Here is a 26,695-nt window from a genome sequence, read left to right as displayed (position 1 = left end):
CCTTGCCCTGACTAGAATGGTGGTTTTTGCCTGGCTTTGGCGTAAGTCTTAGCCAACCAGAAATCCCAGTTCTAACAGTCTAAATAAACTTTATTTTTGAACTTTTTTACAGTGATGACTGACACTGTGTAATATCGTTATATATATAAATGGCTGGCTTTAGGGCGGTGTAGCTGCATGCGGTGCTGACCTTTGGGGAGCGCTGTGCTTAGAATTAACTCCGGGTTTAGAAGCAAATATTGCACAGTATCCTGTGTTTCTAGCAGATTTCAGTCAACAATAAAAATATCAAGATAACTTTGGTGAATAATGTTCCGCCTGGAGAGATATTGAAGTTTTGCCTAGTGGCAGTTTTGACTCATTATAATCTAGCTCAGAGGATTAATATGCCTGGTGCAAAGAATGTGTACCATGCAGATCACAGAACTGTATTTTATGTGCATAGTTCATTGGGTTATTGCTTTTGTCACAGAGATAATTTTGTTACTTGCAGTTCATAAGTTCCAATGCTAATATAGCACATTCTTTTATGATCTGTCATCAAAGACCTGCATGCAAACTGCATAGTATAGGTGAGGACTTCTGTTGTTATTCCCCAGTCTTACATTATCTGTTCCTAATTTTGAGAAACTGGATTCTTGTTACAGTACTTCCTACTTTTTGCCTGGTTTTGATGCAACTTTGACTAAGGTGTACTGGGTCGCTGCTAACCAGGTTCCCGGTACCAGTATTATTTCCCTAAAAACTGTACCACAATTGGCACAATGTCAGAAACCACTATAAGTTCCTAGTAAATGGTACTCCTGATTCCTAGGTCATTGGGACTGAAGAGGGTATGCATGAGGTATAGGTAAATCACCCCTACTGCAGGCCTTATAGCCGTAAGGCAGGGTGCGATATATTACATGTGTGGACATATCTGCATGAGGAGATGTAGCCCTACATTATCCAACCCATTCTTGGATATTGTAAGTGCACAGGGAAGGCATAGAGAGTACATGGACTGGATACATGCCATTACAAGTCTTCTAGATTCATGATGGCTTCACTGTACCCGAAAATGTTTGTTACCAAACATTTAATCTTAATACATCCTCAATGATGCCAGTGCTGGATATATTAATAAATGCAAATAAGAGACCCTTTAGAGGGTCCTCTGAAAACTTAACCAAGCACTGGTGTGGTCTCTGGCCAGTCTTTGCCAGCCTGCCACCACGAGACATGTTTCTGAACTCATGGGCTGTAAGCCAGCGCTCTCACAGGCTAGGAACCAGGAACAAAGCAAGCTCAGGGAGGAGGTGCTTCAAACCTCCTCCAGGCAGGAGTGGTATCTGAAGGCAGGAAGCTTCAAAGGTGTGCCACCTTTGAAATCCAAACCAGGTATCTCCAGGTAGTGGGAAATGCCAACCCCCTTTTCCTGCCCCACTTTAGGTGAGAATAAGGGAGGGACTTAGTTAGATTAGGAGGAGTACCCACATTTAGCCAGAACCACCCCTAAGGTGTAGCAGGCGATGTAGACACTAATTTTGCAAGTCTACCAGCTTGAGATGGTGGGAAATCAACCTATCAGGGCTAGGGTAGTGCCCCTACCCACAAGAAACGGTCATTTAAAGAGTGTAGACACCCTAAAGTAGGTAACCCATTGGCTACTAAGTGTCTCCAACTTTAATACCCCTTAAGTTAGTATTTAGGTGGAATCCTTGACCCTAGCAACTTAGATCCAGTGGACACAATGAACAAAGAGATCAAGAAGAGCTGCTGTCTGAGAACTGAAGCCCTGTTGCAGGGAAATTGGTGCCAAACCCTGCCTGAAGCCTTAAGGACTTGATCACTGTGGAGTGCTGCCTCGTCTTGCCACTAGGAGGACTCCAAGAACCCCAGAGAACCTCCAGTCTTTGAGAAACTACCAAAGAACCTCTCTTGGGGCAGAGGCTCTGCTCACCTGCGACAGCAAGCACTGAACCACAGATTTCCGTCTAACCAACTTGCTGCTCCCCAGCCAATCAGATGCAGCACCTTGACCAAAAGTGGTACACCAGCTCCCAAGTATCAGATCTGTCCAGCCACCAATTTGGAGGACACCAATACCTACCGGAGCTGTGGCACACCAATACCCAGAATACCAGATGCACTGCAATCTGCACTAAGACAAAGAGTGCCCTCTGAACTCCAACTGCCCAGGAAGAAAGCAGATGTCGAGCAACATTGAGAACCATGAGATCCACTTTGTGAGTGGCCCAGCTGTCCCAAAATCACCGGTCCAAGTTGCCTGCTCTTGACAGGGAGGACATCTTGATGCTTGCTGCCTGGCAGACCTATCTGCTCTGCACCTGGGCCGAAGTACAAATTGTCCAAGTGTGTTTTCAATGCAATTCCACATTGTAAAGTTATCTATTGAAGACATCCGAGCAACAATCCCATTGGGAAGGTTAGAGATACAGAAGTTCACTGGAGACATTTCCTTGGCATCCTTTATGCAGCTGTAGGGTAGGAGAAGCACTATACATTTACCCAACAAGGTAGCACTTACTAATTAGCCAGTAGAAAGTACTACAGTTTGGTAGAAATTTTGCACAAAATGGTGGCCTTTTCTTGGATAAATACGCAGGGCAGGATTTATTCTGGCAGGTTGCTCATTTTACAGAAGTTAAACCTCAACAGGTTACATTTAGGAAATCGAATGTAAAAAACATTGAAATTCACTGACACAACCAAAGAATATGGGGGATATTATAGTTAGGAAATAGAATAGAAAAAACCTTTGAAATTCACGGAAAAGAGATGGGCATTTTTGAGCATGTCTCTCAGTCGGATCCTGGTTATAGTTAGTTGTTGAAATAAAAACAAATCTATATAAATAAAAACGATTGTATGTCTGTCTGTCTGTTTGTCCTTTATGCATTACTACACCATTCATCCGATCGCCATGAAACTTTGGGAAGTTGTTGAGTACACTCCCACGAAGGTTTCTGGCATAAATTTGTTTTAAATATCGGCCCCCCAGGGCCCTCATAATCTTTCGAATGATGATGTACGCACAAGACGGAAAAACAAAAAATTGTGTATCCACAAGCACAAGCACTCGAATAAATAAATAGAATTAAAACAGCATTCATCCGATCGCCAGGAAACTTTGGGAAGTTGAGTACACTCCCGCAAATGTTTCTGGCATAACATTTTTTAAAATATCGGCCCCCCAGAGCCCTCATAATCTTTCGAATACTGATGTATGCACCAGACGGAAAAACTAAAAAATGTATATCCACAAGCACTCGATTAAATAAATAGAATTAAAACAACACTTTGAAATGTTTTCCATATTAAAATGAATAAGTTTCAATAAAAATGACACAATGTAAATTGAATGTTATCATAACGAGTTTCCTTGAATTTCCTTTCTAAGGAGATCGCAGCAATGCGCGACGGGTAAGCTAGTGATTAAATAAAAATCATGAGAAACTACTGGGGGAAGTTGACTCCGAGTTATGATTACAGTCGATGTCGTCTACGAACCTCTAATGATGACTCACACTGCTAGTGGTTTTGTTGCTCAGATATGAATTTACCTTAAATAAATGAAAAGACAAGAGGCATTTGAAAAAACAGGAACAGGGTGGTTTAATCAAATGCTGTGGCCGGGAGAGCCTGGACACAGTGCGTCTGCTCAAAATCTCTCAATGTACAAAGTTTTGACTGGCAATTAATACAGTTCATGATGTTCAATAAAATGATCTCTACATTCCAAAAGAGCATCTTAGTTGTAAATCAATCAAATGGGTGCAGCTGATAAAGACACAGATGGTCTCGACCTTGGGGAGAGCCAATGTGGGCCAGGTGTATGTATCCAGATGTCCGGCATGAGGTGCGCGTGATCACTACATGTGGTGTGCATATCATGTCCTGATTGGTTGAGTGTACCTATCTACATGTGGTATCTAGCTTTGTGGTATTTCATGGGAATGCAAGCCTTTGGCAAAACGTACTTTATTAGGGCCAATTACCTCAGACATGTTTATGTGGCAATAATCTATCTCTGGAGTCAATCAGCGTTTTCCCTGGGTGTGTGTTTGCCTCTAGTTCATGTGGGGCTCCACCTGTGACCTGTTACTCAATCGGCGTGGGTGCGGGTCGCAGGACCTGCCTGACCTGTATCTCTGACTTGTGATTAATGGGGAGGTTACCTTGGGTGAATCCAACAGCAATGTTGTGAATTCATTGAAATCCTATTAATAATATGGCAGCCACTGGTATCATTTATATTGAAATTATCAACAATGTACATATAGTTGTCATCTTGTACATTGACATCGTTCTTCCTGGTAATGACAAAGTTATGTTTGTTTTGGTTTGAAAGTACATTGACATTGTTCTTATTGGCAACTACAATATTATCATACAAGAATGGATTATAACTTGCATTGGCATCATTATTGCTGATGTTGGCGCTGCTCAGTGGGTACAAGTTATGGTATACATTGACATTGTGTTGATGGGCATTGATGTTGTTGTGCGGGCACAGACTATGGCATACTTTCACATTGCATTTACTGATATTGCCATTGTCAGGCCTGCAGATATCATGACATTTATTGACACCTTACTCACCCGTTCCAACATTCCCCCCTCTAGTAGAGTCATCAACTACTCTATCCTCCTTGTATGTCATGACAGTTATGTTATTTGAAAGTCTGTGTGTGAAGTGTTGGTTGCTTTTTCCCTTGGTAAGTGTACACTACCTAATCTGAGGACTGCTTTTTTACAGCAAGAAGCCGTCACTTGTAGGAAACAACATAACTGATTTACAGCAAGGAGAATCGGCATCACGGAGGTCGGTAACTTAGACACTTGTAATCTATGAAAGTATACTGTGCAACCAGTCCTGCTTGAGGAGCTTCCTTCCGTCTTTATATCAGCTTGTAGAATATGCAGATTTTAGATCGCACAGGCTAATGTCCCATTGTTTATGTCTTTTCCAGGAATAAACGTAAACAGGAAGCATAAATCTTGGCACACAATCCACCCTCCCTCGCGATCAACATGTCCAGTACGTACCAATGTTACATCACCATAAGGCAGATGGCTCACAGTTCTTCCTTCATAGCAGTTAAGCTGAGCTCAGTATTGTTAATAATTTGCATCAGCTCCCATCAGGTTATTCGTAACCATCATGTGTTGTTTTTTTTTTTGCATGGTGAAGAAGAGCTTTGACCCTCCAGCGTTTACTTGAGCTTCTGTGGACTGCCTGAATTTTTGGGGAATGTCCTTGGACTGACACCCACAAAATAATCAGTAGTTCATCTCCTTCGAGCCTAATGCAAAAGAGTTGTTTTCTTCTGTAATGGATGTTGAGACAACTCAGACAGATCTTCTACAGGGATGACTAGGGCCGGGTGTGTATGGTCATGAAGGCACAGGGGCCCCACCATCCAGGGACAACCTGGGTGTAGACAAAGTCACCGCTGGTCCGGTACGTGCAGAGTTGTGCTGCAATTCTCATTGCTACCAAATGGTATGATTCCTTTGCCTCTGAAACATGAAGAGTACAACATACATTTCCGTACAAATATGGGTTGCCCTTCCCCTCCAACCATATGTGAATATTGATCTTGTTATCCCAGATTTCCTGACACAGGGTGTCTATGCTGGTGCTGGATCCTTCCCATGGGACTCATTTATCCAGCATGCTTGAGAGGAGCAGCCCTGCACTTGAATTCCATGTCTGGGGTCCATTAATCATTATTGAAGGTTACCCCAAATATGTTAAGGGCACCCTGGGACTGCAGACAGAGGTTGGAGCAGACGTATTTGTGCACTGGTTTGGTGGTTGTGCTATCTCCAAGAAACAAATTCTATAAAGTCCCAGTTCCAAACAGTGTCCTGCCCTATGGTACCTTTTCAGCGCATCTTGTGTACCTTGGGTTCGATGTCACTCAGCGCATTGAAGAGATATAGTGTAGTGGGGTTGGTCTTATAACAGATGCTGTTTACTACTGTCCTATGGGGTTCTTCTCTATTGGGCTGGATTTTTGCCTCCAGTCCTACATGGGTTCAAATGGACCAGTCATTTTGCTTTTGCAGTAGCTATCTACTGCACTAAATAAAGTCTTTCTGTGCCTATGGCTTGAGGTATCAACGTACAGATGTAACATGATTTGTTTGTAGTTTGTGTGCCTACATTCGACATATGTTGGTACCAGGTGTTTTGCAGGAGTGTGCTGTGTAGTGCGTGAGGAATACTAACATTTGATTCAGTGTCGGTGTATGTGATGTGAGAGAGGGCTCACGTTGCAAGAATGTAGAAGTAGAGTGTGGTATCTTCATGTATTTGCCATGCATTCTCTCCTTAGTTATATGTCCCATACTGCTAAGCCAGTGTGACTGTGAAGTAATATAATGCTGATGTGTGCATTGTTTGAGTGAGTGTCAGTTTGAATGCAAGGGTTGAGCAGCAAGGATGCTGCCTCCAATGGGGCCTTCCTGCTTCCTTCCTACTATCTTCTACCTGTAATCTTAGTCACCTAACTTGAGAATAAACCGTATCCTGTTTCATCTATAATACTGGCTATTCTGCATCTGCATTTATCACAATGGTGACGAGCAGAAAGAACAAAGCATAAAAAAAATACTTCTGCAGAAACATGAGAGGAGAAGAGATTAAAACTGAGGATTACCTGAACCTATACAACCTAAAATGGAACTAAGGAATGTGTGAAAAACTTGTATCAAACAAGGGTTCCCTGTTTAGACATTTAGAAGTAAACCCCTAGGACAGGGAAAAACACAATGGAGAAAACAACCTAAGCGGTAACATGTGATTGCCCACTCAATGGTGGTAGGACAGAGACTAGGACTGAACAGCTTCCAGTTAAAAACTAATTTTTATTATACAGACTATTTTATAATTCATAAAATATAAACATAAACAAGTGCATCAATTGAAAAACAGACAATACATTTTAATTGAAAAAAACATTTGTAGAATTATAAAACCATATCAATTAAAATTATGAATTGCAGTCAAGGATTAAATAAGACAATACTTTATGAATTCTTTTAACAATGGAATGTAGGTTGTGTGTCGACGCGCGTTTCGGCGACCAGCGCCTTTCTCAAGACAGAATTCAGATTTTCTGTAAATTAAGAGTACAATTTAGTATACAAGTTGAAAAATCCTATTCTCTTAACAGATAAAAAATTAAGCATAAAACATAATGTTAAAGACAACAAACAAAGAAAGATTTATACAAAAAATACAGAAAATACATTGGTATTTTGCTCAAAATATGAAAAGGAAGCTGTACAGAATAGCTATGTCCTATATTTAATGCAATCGAAAATCCAAAGATGTAAGAAATCGAATGGAGGCCTCTGCTTTAAGTCCAAGAATTGACTTAACTTAACTATGCATGGATGGTCTAAGTGTGGTCAGTTGACAAATGGAGGATAAATAACCAAACAAATAATCGCTTTTCTTGATAATAGAAGATAAGAGAGGATAAGAGACAAGTAGACCAAATGACAGAGAGATCCTAAAGATATTAATATAAAATTAGGAAAACACAGATAGACTATAAAAGATTAAACAATAAGGCAAGGAACGCATAACAGAAAAGGTAGTAGATGGACTCTACCATTCTAATTGTATGAAATTATTATCTTCTCTTGGCTGCAATAAACCATCATCGTTAAAGTTCTCTGTAGTTTTTTTCAGCGTCACAATTTTACACTAGGGAGAAAGAGAGGTACCATCTTATATGACGACTGTTCTCTCGGCTATTTTTATTATGCTTACCTACAACAGGATCACTGCTAACGTTTCCAGCGTTACTGAAGGACTTTATTTTTTTCCCCGGCCGGACACTCGGGGGAGAACAGTGACTTTTTGAATTGGTAGAAATCTGCAATATATTATTAGATCAAAAAATGACAAGCTGTAGTTTAACACGATAAATTTTAATGTTCAGGAATAAAGGAAAGCATACCTAGAGGAAAGCGAATGCTTTTCAATTTTTTGCTTCTTATCCTAGATTGTATATGATAATTATCATAAGTGATGAAAACAGGGGTGATACTGATTAACCTAAAAGAAATTTGAAGCTTATTATATTTTTATTAATATGCGGGCAAAATTAAATCCACCAGATTACTAGATATAGCAGGGACATGTTAAAATCTATTTACCTGATTAAAAAACGTTTGATGCTGTTGCCTCCACGGAAATTCGTATTTATTTAAAAAAAAAAAAAAGGAAAAGCTGAGTATGTTAATTTCGTGTAAAATTCAGCTGTGAGCTGCAAAAAGATAAAACCACAATTTTAGTACGTGACGATTAATCTAAGGTAACGATAAAGCACATTTTATCTGTTTAAGATTCTTACCAGAAAATAGACAGTGTTGTCGACTTCGGACGTTTAATAGCGTTCCGAGTTGGACAGCTTTAATGATTACAAGCTACGAGTGAACCCAAAATGAGGCTTCAACGAAAACCAATCCTAAAAAACGGAAAGGATTATGTATCGCCACATTAACATGCTACTCTGTTAAAACACGTTAATGCGGCGATACATAATCCTTTCAGTTTTTTAGGATTGGTTTTGAAAAACCAGATAATAAGCTTCAAATTTCTTGTAGGTTAATCAGTATCACCCCTGTTTTCATCACTTATGATAATTATCATATACAATCTAGGATAAGAAGCAAAAAATTGAAAAGCATTCGCTTTCCTCTAGGTATGCTTTCCTTTATTCCTGAACATTAAACTTTATCGTGTTAAACTGCAGCTTGTCATTTTTTGATCTAATAATATATTGCAGATTTCTACCAATTCAAAAAGTCACTGTTCTCTCCAGAGTGTCCGGCCAGGGAAAAAAATAAAGTCCTTCAGTAACGCTGGAAACGTTAGCAGTGATCCTGTTGTAGGTAAGCATAATAAAAGTAGCCGAGAGAACAGTCGTCATATAAGATGGTACCTCTCTTTCTCCCTAGTGTAAAATTGTGACGCTGAAAAAAACTACAGAGAACTTTAACGATGATGGTTTATTGCAGCCAAGAGAAGATAATAATTTCATACAATTGGAATGGTAGAGTCCATCTACTACCTTTTCTGTTATGCGATCCTTGCCTTATTGTTTAATCTTTTATAGTCTATCTGTGTTTTCCTAATTTTATATTAATATCTTTAGGATCTCCCTGTCATTTGGTCTACTTGTCTCTTATCCTCTCGTATCCTCTATTATCAAGAAAAGCAATTATTTGTTTGGTTATTTATCCTCCATTTGTCAACTGACCACACTTAGACCATCCATGCATAGTTATGTTAAGTCAATTCTTGGACTTAAAGCAGAGGCCTCCATTCGATTTCTTACATCTTTGGATTTTCGATTGCATTAAATATAGGACATAGCTATTCTGTACAGCTTCCTTTTCATATTTTGAGCAAAATACCGATGTATTTTCTGTATTTTTTGTATAAATCTTTCTTTGTTTGTTGTCTTTAACATTATGTTTTATGCTTATTTTTTTATCTGTTAAGAGAATAGGATTTTTCAACTGGAATACTAAATTGTACTCTTAATTTACAGAAAATTTGAATTCTGTCTTGAGAAAGGCGCTGGTCGCCGAAACGCGTGTCGACACACAACCTACATTCCATTGTTAAAAGAATTCATAAAGTATTGTCTTATTTATTCCTTGACTGCAATTCATAATTTTAATTGATATGGTTTTATAATTCTACAAATGTTTTTTTCAATTAAAATTTATTGTCTGTTTTTCAATTGATGCACTTGTTTATGTTTATATTTTATGAATTATAAAATAGTCTGTATAATAAAAATTAGTTTTTAACTGGAAGCGGTTCAGTCCTAGTCTCTGTCCTACCACCATTGAGTGGGCAATCACATGTTACCGCCTAGGTTGTTTTCTCCATTGTGACTAAGGAATGTGTGTACAGAAATATATGGGTACATCAATTGGAATGCATTTCCAGGAGAGAAGTCTGCCGTCAGGGCCTGTTTTCTGTTGTTCGTTGTCTGTGGTACAGTGTCGGGTGGCTGTTGTCTGTGCTCCGGTGTCTGGTAGCTGTTGCCTGGGCACCCAGGGGTGTATTAATCTTTGGAGCAGGAAGAATGTCTCTTAAAAATAAAGTTACAAAGTCAGTTGAGCTCTGAAGTACTCAAGCGACTGGTCTTTTGAAAGTCTTTTTAGAGTCCTGATTAAAGGAATGGTGGGCTGCGGCAACGTTGGTGCACTTACAGTTCAATCGCTGACCTGTAGAATAAGAGCTGTGGGTCATAGGTTAACTTGGAAAAAAACATTTGTTAGGCAATTTATTGGAACATTCCTGTTTCACCTGTAAAACGCTCCTGCTTTATGGTTTTACTGGGGGGCTATATGGTTTTCTTGAGGAGCGAGTTTTCCTATCTGGATTGGATGGAAGTGATAGACCTTTTAATGGCACTGGGGGGGTAAGCTAATTTCAGTGAACATTAGAATTTTGGGGACGACTGGAGATTTTTTAACTAATTTTATTGCGACTTGTATTGTGGATTTTTCCCACCTCTCTTTCCTACAGCTGGGACACTATTTAGTCTGCAGGTTATTCTGCTCAAAGTGCAATGTTCTAACAAGTGCTAAGGCGTCCTTTTTTACCTATCTGGGCTGTGTGCAATTGTGATGGGAGGTGGATGTTTAATTTGTTACTTTAAGTTTCATTTGACATGTGGGTGCCCCTTGGGTCTTTGCATGTGTCGTGGAATGAGGTTTCTCTAATTTATGCTGAATTTCCGGGTCTCGCCCTTCTTCTGGATTGGTTGAGAACCTTTGGGCTCTTCTGTGTGGGTCCCTGTGAAAAGTTGGCCTGGTATATGCTGTCCACTAATTAAAGTGGGCACCTTGCACCAGTCCAAACAACCTTATGGTGATTTAGGAGGTCAAAGATAACCTTAGAAAGCTTTCCAAGTGGAGCTGTGGAGAACAGCCTTCAGGCTTAGTCTTGAAGGAATGTTAAGCAGCTTGTTTTACCAGAATGCAACCTTACAGTATTGGTTAAATGAAAGGAGAACCACTCAGTAGTTATAAAAATATGTATTTATTAATATAACACTCTCTAGTACAACACAGTATCTGCTACATGCAGATAATCAGAAAGCACACAATACTGAAGCACAGAAACAATAGTAAAGAGCACTACTACACAGTGGGCTCCAGGGGGAGACACAACTATATACTAAAATAGTGGTATAAGTACCACAATTCGAGTCAAGACAGTGTCTGCAGCAGGGGTCTTCAAACTGTGGGGCGCGAGCCCCAGGGGGGCCGTGGAGCGATTCAAAGGGGGTCGCGCCTTCCCAGTCACACTTCTGTCAAGGCCCGAGGGCTTTAGCCCTCCCTCTTCCCCCCTCCTTTGTCTCAGCCAGGGCTGTTGTACTGCTGGGAGCTCAGCCAGAGGTGTAACACATGCCCCCACAGCTCCTGCATTGCTGGGGGGGGGAGTTCCAGGGGGGCCCTCAGCACAGTCCAGTGAATGCCCCGCCACCAGAAACCCAAGGCTGCATTCTCATGCTAATGCCGGGCGCCTCGGGGTGGGGGCTAATGGCTGAGTACCGGGCGAGGTGCAAGTCTGCACGTGCTGCTTCTCCATCCTGACAAACAAATGTGGCACTTGACCCCCTGACCTCCTTAGGCTGAACACGACACCGTATTCGATGCAACAAGTCAAATCAGGATTCTTTTATTTCTCAAAGCCCCTACAAGTATTACAAAGAGGAACATGCAGTAACTGAAACAAAAAACAAATACAGGTGACTTTGCATTTAATCGTTTGGGAAGAGAATGAGCCATTGGACTGTGTCTGGGAGGACAAAGTAAATGCTAACACCAGGAAACAGGAATTACAGAATATTGATTCTTATCAGGCGAAGTACAGAAAATTGAGGTTGGTACATAACAGTGAGTTTCTTAACAATAGCTGAAGATGGCATGCGTTTGTAAGACATGATGTTTGTATTAACAACGGTTTGCAGGGAAATACAGATTTTTGGGAGTTTCACCAGCGAGCAAACAAAATGCACCTCTAATTCTTTTTTGAGACTTTTTTAAAACAACTAATGTAGCCAGGGGCTGAGACAGATGTTTTTCCAGCAAAAGGTCAGTTTATTTGCTAAAAAGTCATAAATGATGTTCTTTAAATGAACGAGAATTAGTGCCTATGCTTTTTAGTGAAAAGGTGGTGTATTGGGGAGTAGCATAAGAAATAACAAAAGGTTCATCACTTAAAAAGACATACAATTCCTGTTCAAGAAGAAAATATCACCTAATTTGAAATCGGGGCTACAGGAATGGCATTGTTACAGGACTCTTAATGCACCTTCTACCGACTCAATATTCATTTCACACATTCTTGCGAGTGTTTCTAATGCATGGCTTTGCCCAGCTTATCACTTGACCTGTTTACATTCCAATAGCATTGTACAAGGATCTAAAATGGTGACCCAAACATCACCAAGGCCCTTAATTACAAGTTAGCAGGTTTTAGTTGTAAGTGAGTGTGTGGAATCTTGTTTTCAGCTGGTATTCCAACAACTAAATGTGTTTGTTCCTGGCATGGGGAGTAACTATGCGGACCAACGAGTCCCAGACAAAAAACCTGAATGTTTTCTCTGATTTGGGGGACTGCTACACTGACATTTCCACCTGCTCTCAGTAGTTGAAAAATTTCAAGAGAGGGGTGGAGCAAAAAGCCATCCATAGTTAGTAGCCTGGCTCGGACAGTATTGTTTACCATACTTTGGCTCTCATTGCAAGATGGCAGAGCAACACCACAGGGTTGCAATTATGATAAATACAAACAGTGGTACGATTGCTACCCCTAAGCCCATACTTGATACTCATGTTAGATGGACAATTGTACCTTTGAAAGTGGAGCTACAGCATTTGAATATAGTTTCATTTAATGATCCAATGCACAAGGACGTTTTTTCATTGCAAAAATAAGGTTGCCAGTTAGTTTTTAAGAGGCACAGTATGATAGATTTTCAAGGGGTATGCTTTACCTTGGGGTTTGGTAGATCCATAGAGATAAATTCATCTTGACTTGAACACTTACTCCATTTAAAGCAGGCAGATTTAAGCCTGCCACTCGGATGGACTATCGTTTAGTTTCAGCTGCTCTTCCAGATCTTAAAGTTAGCTACGAACTGGCTTCTGATTCTAGATTCCTAGGATATTGAGCCAATACATTTACTGATGGAGATTGGAGAAAACTTTGCTCTTAGAGAAATAACTTATTTCTAAAATCAAAGCCTAAATATTAGCTGAAGCCCCACTGGAGGTAGAGATTTGTAAGAGGGAGACAAAGATACCCTGGAGGTCCCACCCAGCAGAAGCCCCACTGGAGGTAGAGATCTGTAAGAGGGAGGCGTTGATGCACTGGAAGTCCCACCCAGCTGAAGGCACAGGCCTGTAGGATGGTGGTGCAGTGGCGTAACACAGGCCCCCGCAGCCCCCGGCGATGCGGGGGGCTGAGTAGCAGGGGGGTACTCTCGTTTGAGAGCTCCTGGTAGAATCCAGAGCTGGGCCCCTCCATGCACCTTGCAGGGGGGTCCCCTCAAATATTGTGACGCCACTGGGCTCAGCTGGGCAGTGTCTGGAGTCTTATCTCCATCAGGCCCAAGTTTTTCACAGATCTTTAAAGACCATTTACATATTTACATGCCTTTATAAGCTGGTTACAGAGGCTTAGTTTTTTTCCTGGTTCCAGTATCCTCTTGGTCCCCACTCTGCCTATTCCTTACATTTGTATTTTACATTTACTGCTGTAATGTGACAATGCATTCCATGAAAAGGAATATAAAGTAGGGTTGCCAAAAGAAAAATGCCTGCTGTGTTTTGCTTAAAGAGCCTGCAAAGACCTCCTCTTGACACTAAATAGACTTATAAATAAAAAAAAGAATGTATGCATTCGTTACGTGACTTTTCTGTCTTTGTTCTCTTTAATTATCAGTCATGGATCATTGAGGCAGCTCTAGAACACAATTAAAAGTGCTTTCTATTTCTATTTGCTGTTTGAAGTTCGCACAGAAAGGTCCTGAAAATATGGCTTTAAGTGACAGCTTATTTTTGTACCGTCTGGGCCATCAAAATAATGAGCTGGAAACCCTAACCATAGGACTGGAAGTTTGTTGCAGGATCAGCACATTATTTATTTCCTCCACCCTCGATCCCCGATTAATGCCATATTAGCAATAGTTTAACTTAGATTTTAAATCCTACGCCGCCGTCCATAACATTCTGAGTTACTTCAAGTGTCTGGGAATACACCCTGCATTCAGACAACTCACTCATTCTCGCCCTTCACTTTCACGCTCACCCTGCACTCACAGCGATCACAGTGCACTTAGTATGAATGTGTGCCACCTCACCCTGCAGTCACACAAGCACACTACTCATCCTGCACTCAAAACAGAAGCCCAGCAGTAATCATACATTCATTCGTCCCATTCTGAACTTGCATTCGCACCCAAATTCATACGTCACCTCACTCACCCTGCAGTCACTCCTCTTACCCTGCTCTTACTCTTACACTGTTGCATCGCTCACTGTGCACTCACATGGGCACTCTTGTCACCCACACAGTGCAGAAGGTTAATGTGCCTGCTACAAAGAATATGTACCATGCAGATCACAGAAATGAGTGTGAGTAAACTGGGAGTAGCGCTATAAAAAAATGAAATAGTTGTCAGAAAGGTGCTATAGAGAGATGAGTTGCATTATTGGTGAGTGGCAGTGTAGGAATCCATGGAGATGGGTGAAACGGGGGTGGGGCACTAAAAAATACTGTTGTACCGTGTGCGACCTTTGCTAGGACCAGCCCTGGCTGGAAGTGTTAGCCCCCTCATCCAAAGTTCTGATCTAGTGACGCCCCTGCTTCTACCTATTATTATTATTTACATTTGTAGTGCGCCAGAGTTACCAAAAGATGTCCTTAGGCTAATAACCATCTTCTGCCTGAAGGCAAATGAGAAACACACAGGAGAAGGAGGAGAACCAGCCTAATGGGGTAACCTACAGAGCATTGAGAAAGGTTTTTATATCTTCCGAAAGGATAATATATTCTTGGTGGAGCGAAGCAAAGGAGGGTGCAAGTTCCATAACTGCGCGGCCTGCACAAAAAACAACAAGACAGACAACTCATGCCTTCTTGAATTAGGGAACAATAGGAAGAGTGGCACTGGTTGACAGGAGCATACAGGTCCGACCCCTATGCTTGGTGAGGAGACATGAGAGAGGACAGCAAGGGAGTAAGAGAATTCAATTGAAGAGGTCAGGGATGAGGAGAAATGTGAATTGCCGAAGAGAAGTGCAGACATGCAAGAAGTGAGTGCAAACCAAAGGTGAGGGCTTCTGTTAGAACAAAGGGGAGATGTGAAAGATGAATGGGGGGACTGTAGAGGTGTAAGATACAAATAGACAAAAATTTGAATGGAGAGACGAGGTGAATGAGAAGTGCTGAGGGGCACGGGAGGTGACAGGCCAGAGAGGCCATGAGATAAATGTGAGAGACTGTTAGAGAGGAGGGCAGTGAAAAGACAGAATGACAAGAGGTGATTAAAGGTGAAGTGAGAGGTTGAATGGGGAGATTTCAGAAGTTGTAAAAACGGATGAAAGAAAATGGCCTGCAAAGTAAAAGAGTGATCCAGGGTTGGGAGAGGAGAGAGGGATGGAAGGGAGGGGGTGAGAGGAAAGCTGCTTGGGTAAACTGCTTAACTCTGCACAAAACCACCAGGATTTCAAGGGACCCCTGCTTCTCCCAGCCAGGGGAGCTTCTAATGTGGCAACACGTATTCCTGCGGAGTGGAAGGCCCTTCACAAAGGTTGACTAGAAATCTTTCTGATGTTAATTGGTGTATTTTGGTTATACACTGGTACTGATGGGGTGAAATCTCTCCTCAGTGTTACTGTGTGTAAAAAAAGTCAAAATAATGAAGCAATGCTATCCTAAAATACGTGGCATCACATAACATCTTTTACATTTTCTCCCCACACAATTTAGTCAAGCCTGTTGCTTAATTTGGTCCTCACCGCCTCATAATTCCAGCAGCCCTGCCTAAAGGTTTAGAACTTTTTGTCAGGAGGGGCTCCATACGCCTCAAAATGTTGACCGGGGGGTCTCGGCATCCAAAAGTTTGAAGACCTCTGGTCTAGAGGATGTAGAATCGCGGGGACTCCAAGGAACCACCCAAGGTGAGTAAGAAGGGACCCCACGGAGGACGGGTGCAGTGCGGGAACACGACTGAGTGCTCTGTACAATTCTATGGGGAAGTTGCGGTTGAAGTTTCAAAGTTTAAGGACCATTCTTAGTGGACTTAGAAGAAACCCTTTGGACATTAGGAGGTTGGAGAGCCACCCCACCCATGGATACCGTAGTACAAAAATTACCTATCCCAGGGAGGCCGGGTGCGTAGGTCTGAAGTGGCGTTGGAAACCGCCGTCGAACCCAATAGAGGACTATGAAGAAGAGCAGCTGCTGGAAGGAAGAAAAGTATATGTTGGAATCCAAAGGTGGATTCTTTTTGACAAGTACCTGAAAGCAGAGGGGACAGAGTATGGGTCACTCAGGAGTGACCAGGGGCTCGGTAGATAAATTCCCACCGATGTCGGGTGTGCAGGTGCATTGAGGGAGTCCTTAACTCTGCAGCCACCGGGACCAGGAGATGTCGAAGGCAACCAGTAGCTGGATACCAGCTGGCCCACAAAGGATGTTGAGTGCTCAGGTGACGGTGTACGGCAGGAGCACCAACAAGCCTTGGTAACAGCAACCCATGCAGAAAGTCAAGGAAAGTTACGGTTCGGACCAGCAAGGTCCACTGGACTCATCAGAGCAACGGGAGTCAGGGCCACCCTGGAGCACCCAGGGGAGCCCAAGAAAAGTAAAGTTGACCCACAAATGGACTCATAGCCCAGAGGCACAGGAATCGGGAGAGGACATCAAGCGATTTCTCAAAGCAGCACTCCACAGAGCACTCGGTGCGAGGATGCTGGAGTTCTTTGTAGGAAATTATGCTAGTGGTTAGGGCTACTTGGAGCTCAGTGCACATGTTCAGGAATCGCAAACAAGCATAGGCACTTGCAAATGAACGTATGAAAAGTGGTACAAGTATGGCAGCCCCCCACAAGGGATTCTGGTCTCAAACGTAGTGAGAGAGCAGTTCGGACCTCGATAGACAAAGAAACCCACCTCCTGTGTTGCTGAAGCCATTGGAGTCCGTAGCGACTGAGGAGCAGAAGACCAGTCAATTGAGATGTGGTGCCTGCATTGGCAGGGGAGTGACTCCTTCACTCCAAGGGAGATATCTTCGGTTGTCCTTAATGCTCCACAGGTCCTGCACAGAGCCTGTATGGTGCACAGGCAGAGACAAAGCTTCAGACTAAGAGGGAGACAAAGTTGGATCAAAACAAAGTCCAGCGAAGTCCAGAGAGTCCAGACAGTCGAAGTTCAGTGGTTTCCGGTTCAGAAACTTGCCCACGTTGAATCTAGGGTCCTACAGCCAGGTAAGCCCTTTTGTAGCCATGGGAGAGGGTTGGACAGATTTTGGGACAGTGGGGAGGTTACTCCCATGTCCTTTGTCCAATTTTGCGCCAGAGCGGGAGCCGACGGCTCCCAGAACTGGTTTGAACTGAACTACGCACAGGGAAACCAAATGTTCCCCTCATGCAGACTTACGGTCAAAGGCAAGCACACCCACCCAGGCCTAAAACACCTGGGGCCAGATATACGACCTCCAAAATAGTGCATCGCAAATTGCGAGTCATTTGCGACTCGCAATTTGCGAGGCGCTGTTTTGCATGTACAACAGTGTGTTTTACACTGTTTGCGATTCCCAATGGGGTCGCAAATTGTGAGGCTCATGAATATTAATGAGCCTCTCGCAATTTGCGAGCCCATTGGGAATGACAGGCCCTCCCAGGGATGGTGGCCTGCTGGGCTCAGCAGACCACCATGTCTGGGACTGCTGTTTTAAAAAGGCATTTTTTTTAAAATGCAGCCCGTTTTCCTTAAAGGAAAATGGGATGCATTTACAAAAGAAAAATTAAACTTTTCAATTTCATTTTTTTAAGGGCAGGCAGTGGGAATTGGGACCACGACCTACTCTTAAAAAATATTTTCCAACATACTCACAAAGGGGAAAGGGTCCCCTGTGAAATCCTTCCACTTTACGAGTGGTTTACCACCTACTTTAAGTAAACTGCGAGTGTTTTGCGGTCGCAAATGCTATTACCCTCCCGTTTGCGGCCGCAAAAAACGGTTGCACATCTGTCCCTAAATCCTGTCTGGGATGTGGTCACACCTTCCTGTGACAGGATGCCTATTGTTCTGTCTTCCCCTGCTCCAGCCTGGCTAAGCACAGGAGTGCAGAAATGTGTCTCTGGTCGGCAGCAACCATTTTGGGCTACCCAGGAATAGCAGGCTGGTACCAGGAACACCAGAGACCACACAAAGTGTGTGTCTGATGTTTGACACCAAACACAATAGGGTTACTTGCAGCCATTTTAGAGTTGGTAATCACGCTGTTGCATAAAGCCACTCTATATGTCGTAAACGCTGATGCACTGACAACCCGGGAAAATGGACTCGGTAGGCTTCAGGAATGTTCTGGTCATGCAGTGGCACCCTTTCACTTACAACCAAGCACCCTGCCTTCAGGATTGTTAAGGCCTGCTATAGGGGTGACTTATAGGTTTTAAGTGTAGAGACCCTTACATATAGTAAACCTATATCTAAAGTAAGTGGTGCATGCACCAACTTACACAGGCTGCAATGGAAGTCCTGTAGTTCCATTTTGCATGGCTTCTCATGGGTGGCATAATGCATGCTTCAGCCCATGGGAGTCCCCTGGGGTACCTAAGTATGCCCTGGGTACATGGGTACCACATACTAGGGACTGACAAGGGTACCTTAGTTTCTGGAGTGTACCTAAGTACCTGACATAACATTTTAGGCTGAAAGCAGATAGACTGGGGTCCCGATTAGCAAGAGTCCAGTCATGCTAGTCAAAAACAGTATCACATGAAGCAAAAAAAGTGGAAGTAACCATAAGAATCAGATCCTACTTTCCTACAGTCGCTGTGACCTGTTCCCCTCCTTGTTCATTGCCATTTCTAACAAAGGATGCCAAAGGTAGTTGGAAGGCCATGTGTGAACCCCTTGTTGGTGACCTGCAGTGGGAAAAATGGCTGGTACTAAGTTTACATGCAGTGTTTTTTCATCAAGTCATGAGTCCCATTAGGTCTTTTGGTGTCCGGCCTGTTGGAGGTAGTGTAAATGAACATATTAGGACTTACCAATGGATCGGGCCCATGAGCTGGATTCATTTTTTGGGGCTCTGAGGATCCATCGCTGGGATGCTGTTCTGTGGACCCTGTGGCTTGAACATGGATAGTGCTGGAATCTAGCCTTCCACTTCTTTGAATGCCACCTCATGGGGCCCCATGAGTGTAATTTTGACCCACTAGGCATAGTTGGCATGCCCACCCCCATACCCTGGATGTGAGCTGAGAAGGTGGTCTACAGAGAACCTCCTCCTCTCGTCGCTCCCCTCTCCCACGAACCCAGGGTGTTACAAATCTATCGCTTCTGGCAAGGTGTGATCCAATGGGTTGACCTTAGAAGATATTGGAAGTGTTTTGGGGGAGAGGAGGATGGAGTCTGGTGTGCAGTTGGGAACTTATTTTTGGGTGAGTAAGCAAACTGGAACAGCTGCTCGCTGGTGGATTTATCTACTGACGCGTGCGGGTTTAGTGTGAGGCCCGTGGAGCTCTAGGGTTCTTTCAACACCCTTCACCAAATGCCTGGAAGGTCTGGTTACCACCACCGGAGCGTTCGCCCAGTTTTGGAACTACAAGTGGGCCTCCATTTGGAAGAGGCCTGAAAGACATTGGAGAGTGGGGTCTTTTTGATCTGCGGCATGACCTAGTGGTATGGGCACAAGGATCTGGGTGCCGGCTTTCATGCACCGGTGGGGACCGCCCTGTTCCCTCAACAGACTGCCTTCCACTGGGGGCATGGTCAGCCAACCCGCCATGGGGCATCAACAGCCGAGAGGGTTCTGGGCCTCCTTTTGGCATCTGGATGGAGAACTCTAGCATGGATTCCCCGTCGACATAGTACGGCTGCCCTGAGGTTTTCCTGGGTGAATTGAAAGGTTTTGAATTATCCCAGTGTTTAGTGGTAAATTACAAGTTTTGAGTTATCCCTAATGTTGTTGTTAAATTAAAGGCTTTGACTGTTCCATACTAGCTTTTTTAATATTTTCTTTTTATTGATGACAACATTAGCGTGTTACAATTGCAGTTGCAAAATACAATCAGTTCAATGCATTTACAGTGAAACGTTCTAACAGCCCTATCTCTATCATTCATCACTTAGGAGACTGCAACCATTTATCAAGTTTTATTCTCTCTCTAATGCAAAGCTGGATGCAGTGCAGCCTGTGGGGGTTCACATATATTCCCTCTATATTCATTCCATTTCCCACATTTCTTTAACCATTTTTTGGGGCAACCTCTCAACTCATATAGAGTTCTTTCTATTACCATGCACCAGTCCATATCTCTCTTCCATGCTGTCAATGTAGGTGCTTCTTGTGCTTTCCACAGCCTGACATTATTACGATTAGCCCCTATCATCCCCAGCGCCACCCAGGGTGTTCCTTGCCGTTAAGGACTGTAGGCTCCAAACGTTTTATCTTGGGTCCTATTTGTGCCCCCAGCACCTCTGCCATACACTGGGTCACCTCTGCCCAATACCGTTTAATGTGAACACACTTCCAAATTATGTGAATGAAGGATCCCTCCTGCCCGCACCTCCTTTACACTCAGCTGTATCTCTATACTCCATCTTTATCAGAGCTGTACCTGATAGATAAGTTCTATGCAGAACCTTGAGCTGCACCAGCCTTAGTATCGAGGAGATTGCAATTTGCCCAAGGGAATGCCAAGGCCTCTTGCAAATCATTGTTCTCCAAGCCTGCACCTTCTTCCTCCCAATGTTTTCAGAGTTGTAGGTGGGGGTCAGGCATGTTGTTTATTACCTTCCTATATGTCATAGAGATCGCCTTGGTAGGCGTGCTTTTTTCAAGGATCCTGCCCTCGAGAGGGGAGGACTCTGGGAGTGATTGCCCCTGCAAAATGACCACCTGGAGAGTGTGTTTGATCTGCAGGCAACATTATGCCTCTGTCTCAGCCATCTCATACTCTTCCCGCAACAGTGCAAAGGGGATCACCACACCCTTTTTCCATAGGTCCCCGACCCAGGAGAATCCAAACAAGTCCCAATGATCGTAGCCCTTGGTGTTTCTCCGAGTGCCTAATATTTCCGCATCCCACAGGGAGGTGGCCTACATAATTTTCCCTTCCCATCCCATGCTCTTATTAACAGTGTGCCATACCTGAACAGCATTTTTAGTTGAGTCTGTTCATTTTGCTATGCCTGGATTGGAGTGCCTTTGAATAGTTACCACCTGGGAGGAGCCACCTATCCATTTTGTAACTGGGGTCCAATATGCATCGGTTAATAGCTGCTAATTGAGCCACCCAATAGTATCTTGTAATATCTTGGAGTCCTATGCCACCATTGTACCATCCCCTAACCAGTTTTTTGCCGCAATACAAGGTGGTTTCCCTTCCCAAAGTAGTTCACGCTTTAAATGGATTTGAAATAGTCTGCATGTACCGAACCCTGTGAGTTTTGTGATATAAACAATAAGAACATTAAGGACAGTGGAAGAGATTTCCAGTAAATAATGTCACTCTTGAGTCTGCGCAGTGGGGGCAAGAGGTTGTGCTCATACTATTGTATGGGGTCCTTGGCGACATATATGCACAAATATTTGAATCCGTCTCTTGCCTCCCCAATTACAGAGCCCCTCAGCAGCGAAGGAAAATCACCTCTTAATAGGTAAATTACAGATTTGGAACATCATACAAAAACGTGTCGCACTCCATTTTTTCACAATTATTTATCCACATAGTACTCAAAAGTGTTTATCTTCCGCGTGCTCACTGCAGACGTGCTAAGCCCGAAACAGCACGTAAACGAACAAAACAACATCAACGATCGGGGCTACCTTTGCCCCAAACTCAGTGGCGACAGCTTTTTTCTTTGTTTCGCATTTGCGAAAATTTTTTTAAAATGTCTTTTCACTCTTAATTTTTCAACTTGTTTTCTTCGTTAATTTTCGTATTCTTAAAACGTTTTGCTCCTCCTGCAAGATAGTGCAATTTTCAAGGTTTCTCATGTTATGGCCGGCCGTCCGAACCTTTCACCAATAACACGTACTGAGGCAAAGTTCATTAAAAACGCAGTTTATTTAACCCAATGCATTTCAGACCACTGGGGTCCTTCGTCAGGGGTAACTGTAACAACAATAAAACATGTTTTTTTCAGTAAATCAGCAATGTGTATACTCATTATTAAGCATTATCATTTCACCAAACATGCTATTTCTTCCATTTCTTACCCTAAGCTATCTGACTCCTTTCAAAACTAGTGAACCTGAATCCTTCAATGCCTACACTCACCCTTCCCCCTCTATTTTCCATTATATACCTTTCGTTTCCCAACATGTCGTTAGCACTTTCTCCCGACCCTTAAGATGAAGCCTCTTTTTCCCCATTTCCTTTCTCACACTCTCTCCTCTCTGACTCATCTAAAACTTCCTTCCGTTTCAATACAAACAGTATCCACATTTCCTATGCACCTTCGCTCTTTCAATCAGCTTGATGGTTCGCCTTCACGCTAAAGCCTTTCTCCTACCCACGCTCCCTCTCCATGTCTCACCCCGCCTACCTGCTACTCCATCTTCGTTCTCCTTACTTCCACTGTCTCGAATGTTACCTATTCTTGCTAACGCCCGTGTTTTTAAACCCTCCTTACTCATCCATTTCCTGTCACTCCCTCCTCCCATCAACTCTCAGCCACCACCCTCTCCCCTGAATACTACAACTCCCATAGTGCACTGTAGTTGCGTTGATAACTTGGTGAACAATGCAATTATTTGTTTTCAACCAACGAGTTTCCACTTTACAATATACCGAACGTTAAGAGTCTGAACTCTCCAATGTCACTTAATAACCATCTGACTCGTTTTCATATAAACGTGTAAAAATGAACCAAGATCTTCCGTCTTGCAGGGAGGCTCCTGAATGCATTCTTCAACTTTCACATTTCTTTTTCCAAAGTGGGTGCGATACGGTGGGGCTAACAATTAGAACATCATACAAAAACGTGTCGCACTCCATTTTTTCACAATTATTTATCCACATAGTACTCAAAAGTGTTTATCTTCCGCGTGCTCACTGCAGACGTGCTAAGCCCGAAACAGCACGTAAACGAACAAAACAACATCAACGATCGGGGCTACCTTTGCCCCAAACTCAGTGGCGACAGCTTTTTTCTTTGTTTCGCATTTGCGAAAATTTTTTTAAAATGTCTTTTCACTCTTAATTTTTCAACTTGTTTTCTTCGTTAATTTTCGTATTCTTAAAACGTTTTGCTCCTCCTGCAAGATAGTGCAATTTTCAAGGTTTCTCATGTTATGGCCGGCCGTCCGAACCTTTCACCAATAACACGTACTGAGGCAAAGTTCATTAAAAACGCAGTTTATTTAACCCAATGCATTTCAGACCACTGGGGTCCTTCGTCAGGGGTAACTGTAACAACAATAAAACATGTTTTTTTCAGTAAATCAGCAATGTGTATACTCATTATTAAGCATTATCATTTCACCAAACACGCTATTTCTTCCATTTCTTACCCTAAGCTATCTGACTCCTTTCAAAACTAGTGAACCTGAATCCTTCAATGCCTACACTCACCCTTCCCCCTCTATTTTCCATTATATACCTTTCGTTTCCCAACATGTCGTTAGCACTTTCTCCCGACCCTTAAGATGAAGCCTCTTTTTCCCCATTTCCTTTCTCACACTCTCTCCTCTCTGACTCATCTAAAACTTCCTTCCGTTTCAATACAAACAGTATCCACATTTCCTATGCACCTTCGCTCTTTCAATCAGCTTGATGGTTCGCCTTCACGAGAAAGGCTTTAGCGTGAAGGCGAACCATCAAGCTGATTGAAAGAGCGAAGGTGCATAGGAAATGTGGATACTGTTTGTATTGAAACGGAAGGAAGTTTTAGATGAGTCAGAGAGGAGAGAGTGTGAGAAAGGAAATGGGGAAAAAGAGGCTTCATCTTAAGGGTCGGGAGAAAGTGCTAACGACATGTTGGGAAACGAAAGGTATATAATGGAAAATAGAGGGGGAAGGGTGAGTGTAGGCATTGAAGGATTCAGGTTCACTAGTTTTGAAAGGAGTCAGATAGCTTAGGGTAAGAAATGGAAGAAATAGCGTGTTTGGTGAAATGATAATGCTTAATAATGAGTATACACATTGCTGATTTACTGAAAAAAACATGTTTTATTGTTGTTACAGTTACCCCTGACGAAGGACCCCAGTGGTCTGAAATGCATTGGGTTAAATAAACTGCGTTTTTAATGAACTTTGCCTCAGTACGTGTTATTGGTGAAAGGTTCGGACGGCCGGCCATAACATGAGAAACCTTGAAAATTGCACTATCTTGCAGGAGGAGCAAAACGTTTTAAGAATACGAAAATTAACGAAGAAAACAAGTTGAAAAATTAAGAGTGAAAAGACATTTTAAAAAAATTTTCGCAAATGCGAAACAAAGAAAAAAGCTGTCGCCACTGAGTTTGGGGCAAAGGTAGCCCCGATCGTTGATGTTGTTTTGTTCGTTTACGTGCTGTTTCGGGCTTAGCACGTCTGCAGTGAGCACGCGGAAGATAAACACTTTTGAGTACTATGTGGATAAATAATTGTGAAAAAATGGAGTGCGACACGTTTTTGTATGATGTTCTAATTGTTAGCCCCACCGTATCGCACCCACTTTGGAAAAAGAAATGTGAAAGTTGAAGAATGCATTCAGGAGCCTCCCTGCAAGACGGAAGATCTTGGTTCATTTTTACACGTTTATATGAAAACGAGTCAGATGGTTATTAAGTGACATTGGAGAGTTCAGACTCTTAACGTTCGGTATATTGTAAAGTGGAAACTCGTTGGTTGAAAACAAATAATTGCATTGTTCACCAAGTTATCAACGCAACTACAGTGCACTATGGGAGTTGTAGTATTCAGGGGAGAGGGTGGTGGCTGAGAGTTGATGGGAGGAGGGAGTGACAGGAAATGGATGAGTAAGGAGGGTTTAAAAACACGGGCGTTAGCAAGAATAGGTAACATTCGAGACAGTGGAAGTAAGGAGAACGAAGATGGAGTAGCAGGTAGGCGGGGTGAGACATGGAGAGGGAGCGTGGGTAGGAGAAAGGCTTTAGCGTGAAGGCGAACCATCAAGCTGATTGAAAGAGCGAAGGTGCATAGGAAATGTGGATACTGTTTGTATTGAAACGGAAGGAAGTTTTAGATGAGTCAGAGAGGAGAGAGTGTGAGAAAGGAAATGGGGAAAAAGAGGCTTCATCTTAAGGGTCGGGAGAAAGTGCTAACGACATGTTGGGAAACGAAAGGTATATAATGGAAAATAGAGGGGGAAGGGTGAGTGTAGGCATTGAAGGATTCAGGTTCACTAGTTTTGAAAGGAGTCAGATAGCTTAGGGTAAGAAATGGAAGAAATAGCGTGTTTGGTGAAATGATAATGCTTAATAATGAGTATACACATTGCTGATTTACTGAAAAAAACATGTTTTATTGTTGTTACAGTTACCCCTGACGAAGGACCCCAGTGGTCTGAAATGCATTGGGTTAAATAAACTGCGTTTTTAATGAACTTTGCCTCAGTACGTGTTATTGGTGAAAGGTTCGGACGGCCGGCCATAACATGAGAAACCTTGAAAATTGCACTATCTTGCAGGAGGAGCAAAACGTTTTAAGAATACGAAAATTAACGAAGAAAACAAGTTGAAAAATTAAGAGTGAAAAGACATTTTAAAAAAAATTTCGCAAATGCGAAACAAAGAAAAAAGCTGTCGCCACTGAGTTTGGGGCAAAGGTAGCCCCGATCGTTGATGTTGTTTTGTTCGTTTACGTGCTGTTTCGGGCTTAGCACGTCTGCAGTGAGCACGCGGAAGATAAACACTTTTGAGTACTATGTGGATAAATAATTGTGAAAAAATGGAGTGCGACACGTTTTTGTATGATGTTCTAATTGTTAGCCCCACCGTATCGCACCCACTTTGGAAAAAGAAATGTGAAAGTTGAAGAATGCATTCAGGAGCCTCCCTGCAAGACGGAAGATCTTGGTTCATTTTTACACGTTTATATGAAAACGAGTCAGATGGTTATTAAGTGACATTGGAGAGTTCAGACTCTTAACGTTCGGTATATTGTAAAGTGGAAACTCGTTGGTTGAAAACAAATAATTGCATTGTTCACCAAGTTATCAACGGAACTACAGTGCACTATGGGAGTTGTAGTATTCAGGGGAGAGGGTGGTGGCTGAGAGTTGATGGGAGGAGGGAGTGACAGGAAATGGATGAGTAAGGAGGGTTTAAAAACACGGGCGTTAGCAAGAATAGGTAACATTCGAGACAGTGGAAGTAAGGAGAACGAAGATGGAGTAGCAGGTAGGCGGGGTGAGACATGGAGAGGGAGCGTGGGTAGGAGAAAGGCTTTA

This window comes from Lissotriton helveticus, chromosome 11 (assembly GCF_964261635.1).
Source record: "Lissotriton helveticus chromosome 11, aLisHel1.1, whole genome shotgun sequence".
NCBI classification, from domain to species: domain Eukaryota; kingdom Metazoa; phylum Chordata; class Amphibia; order Caudata; family Salamandridae; genus Lissotriton; species Lissotriton helveticus.
This window is presented reverse-complemented; position numbering follows the sequence as displayed.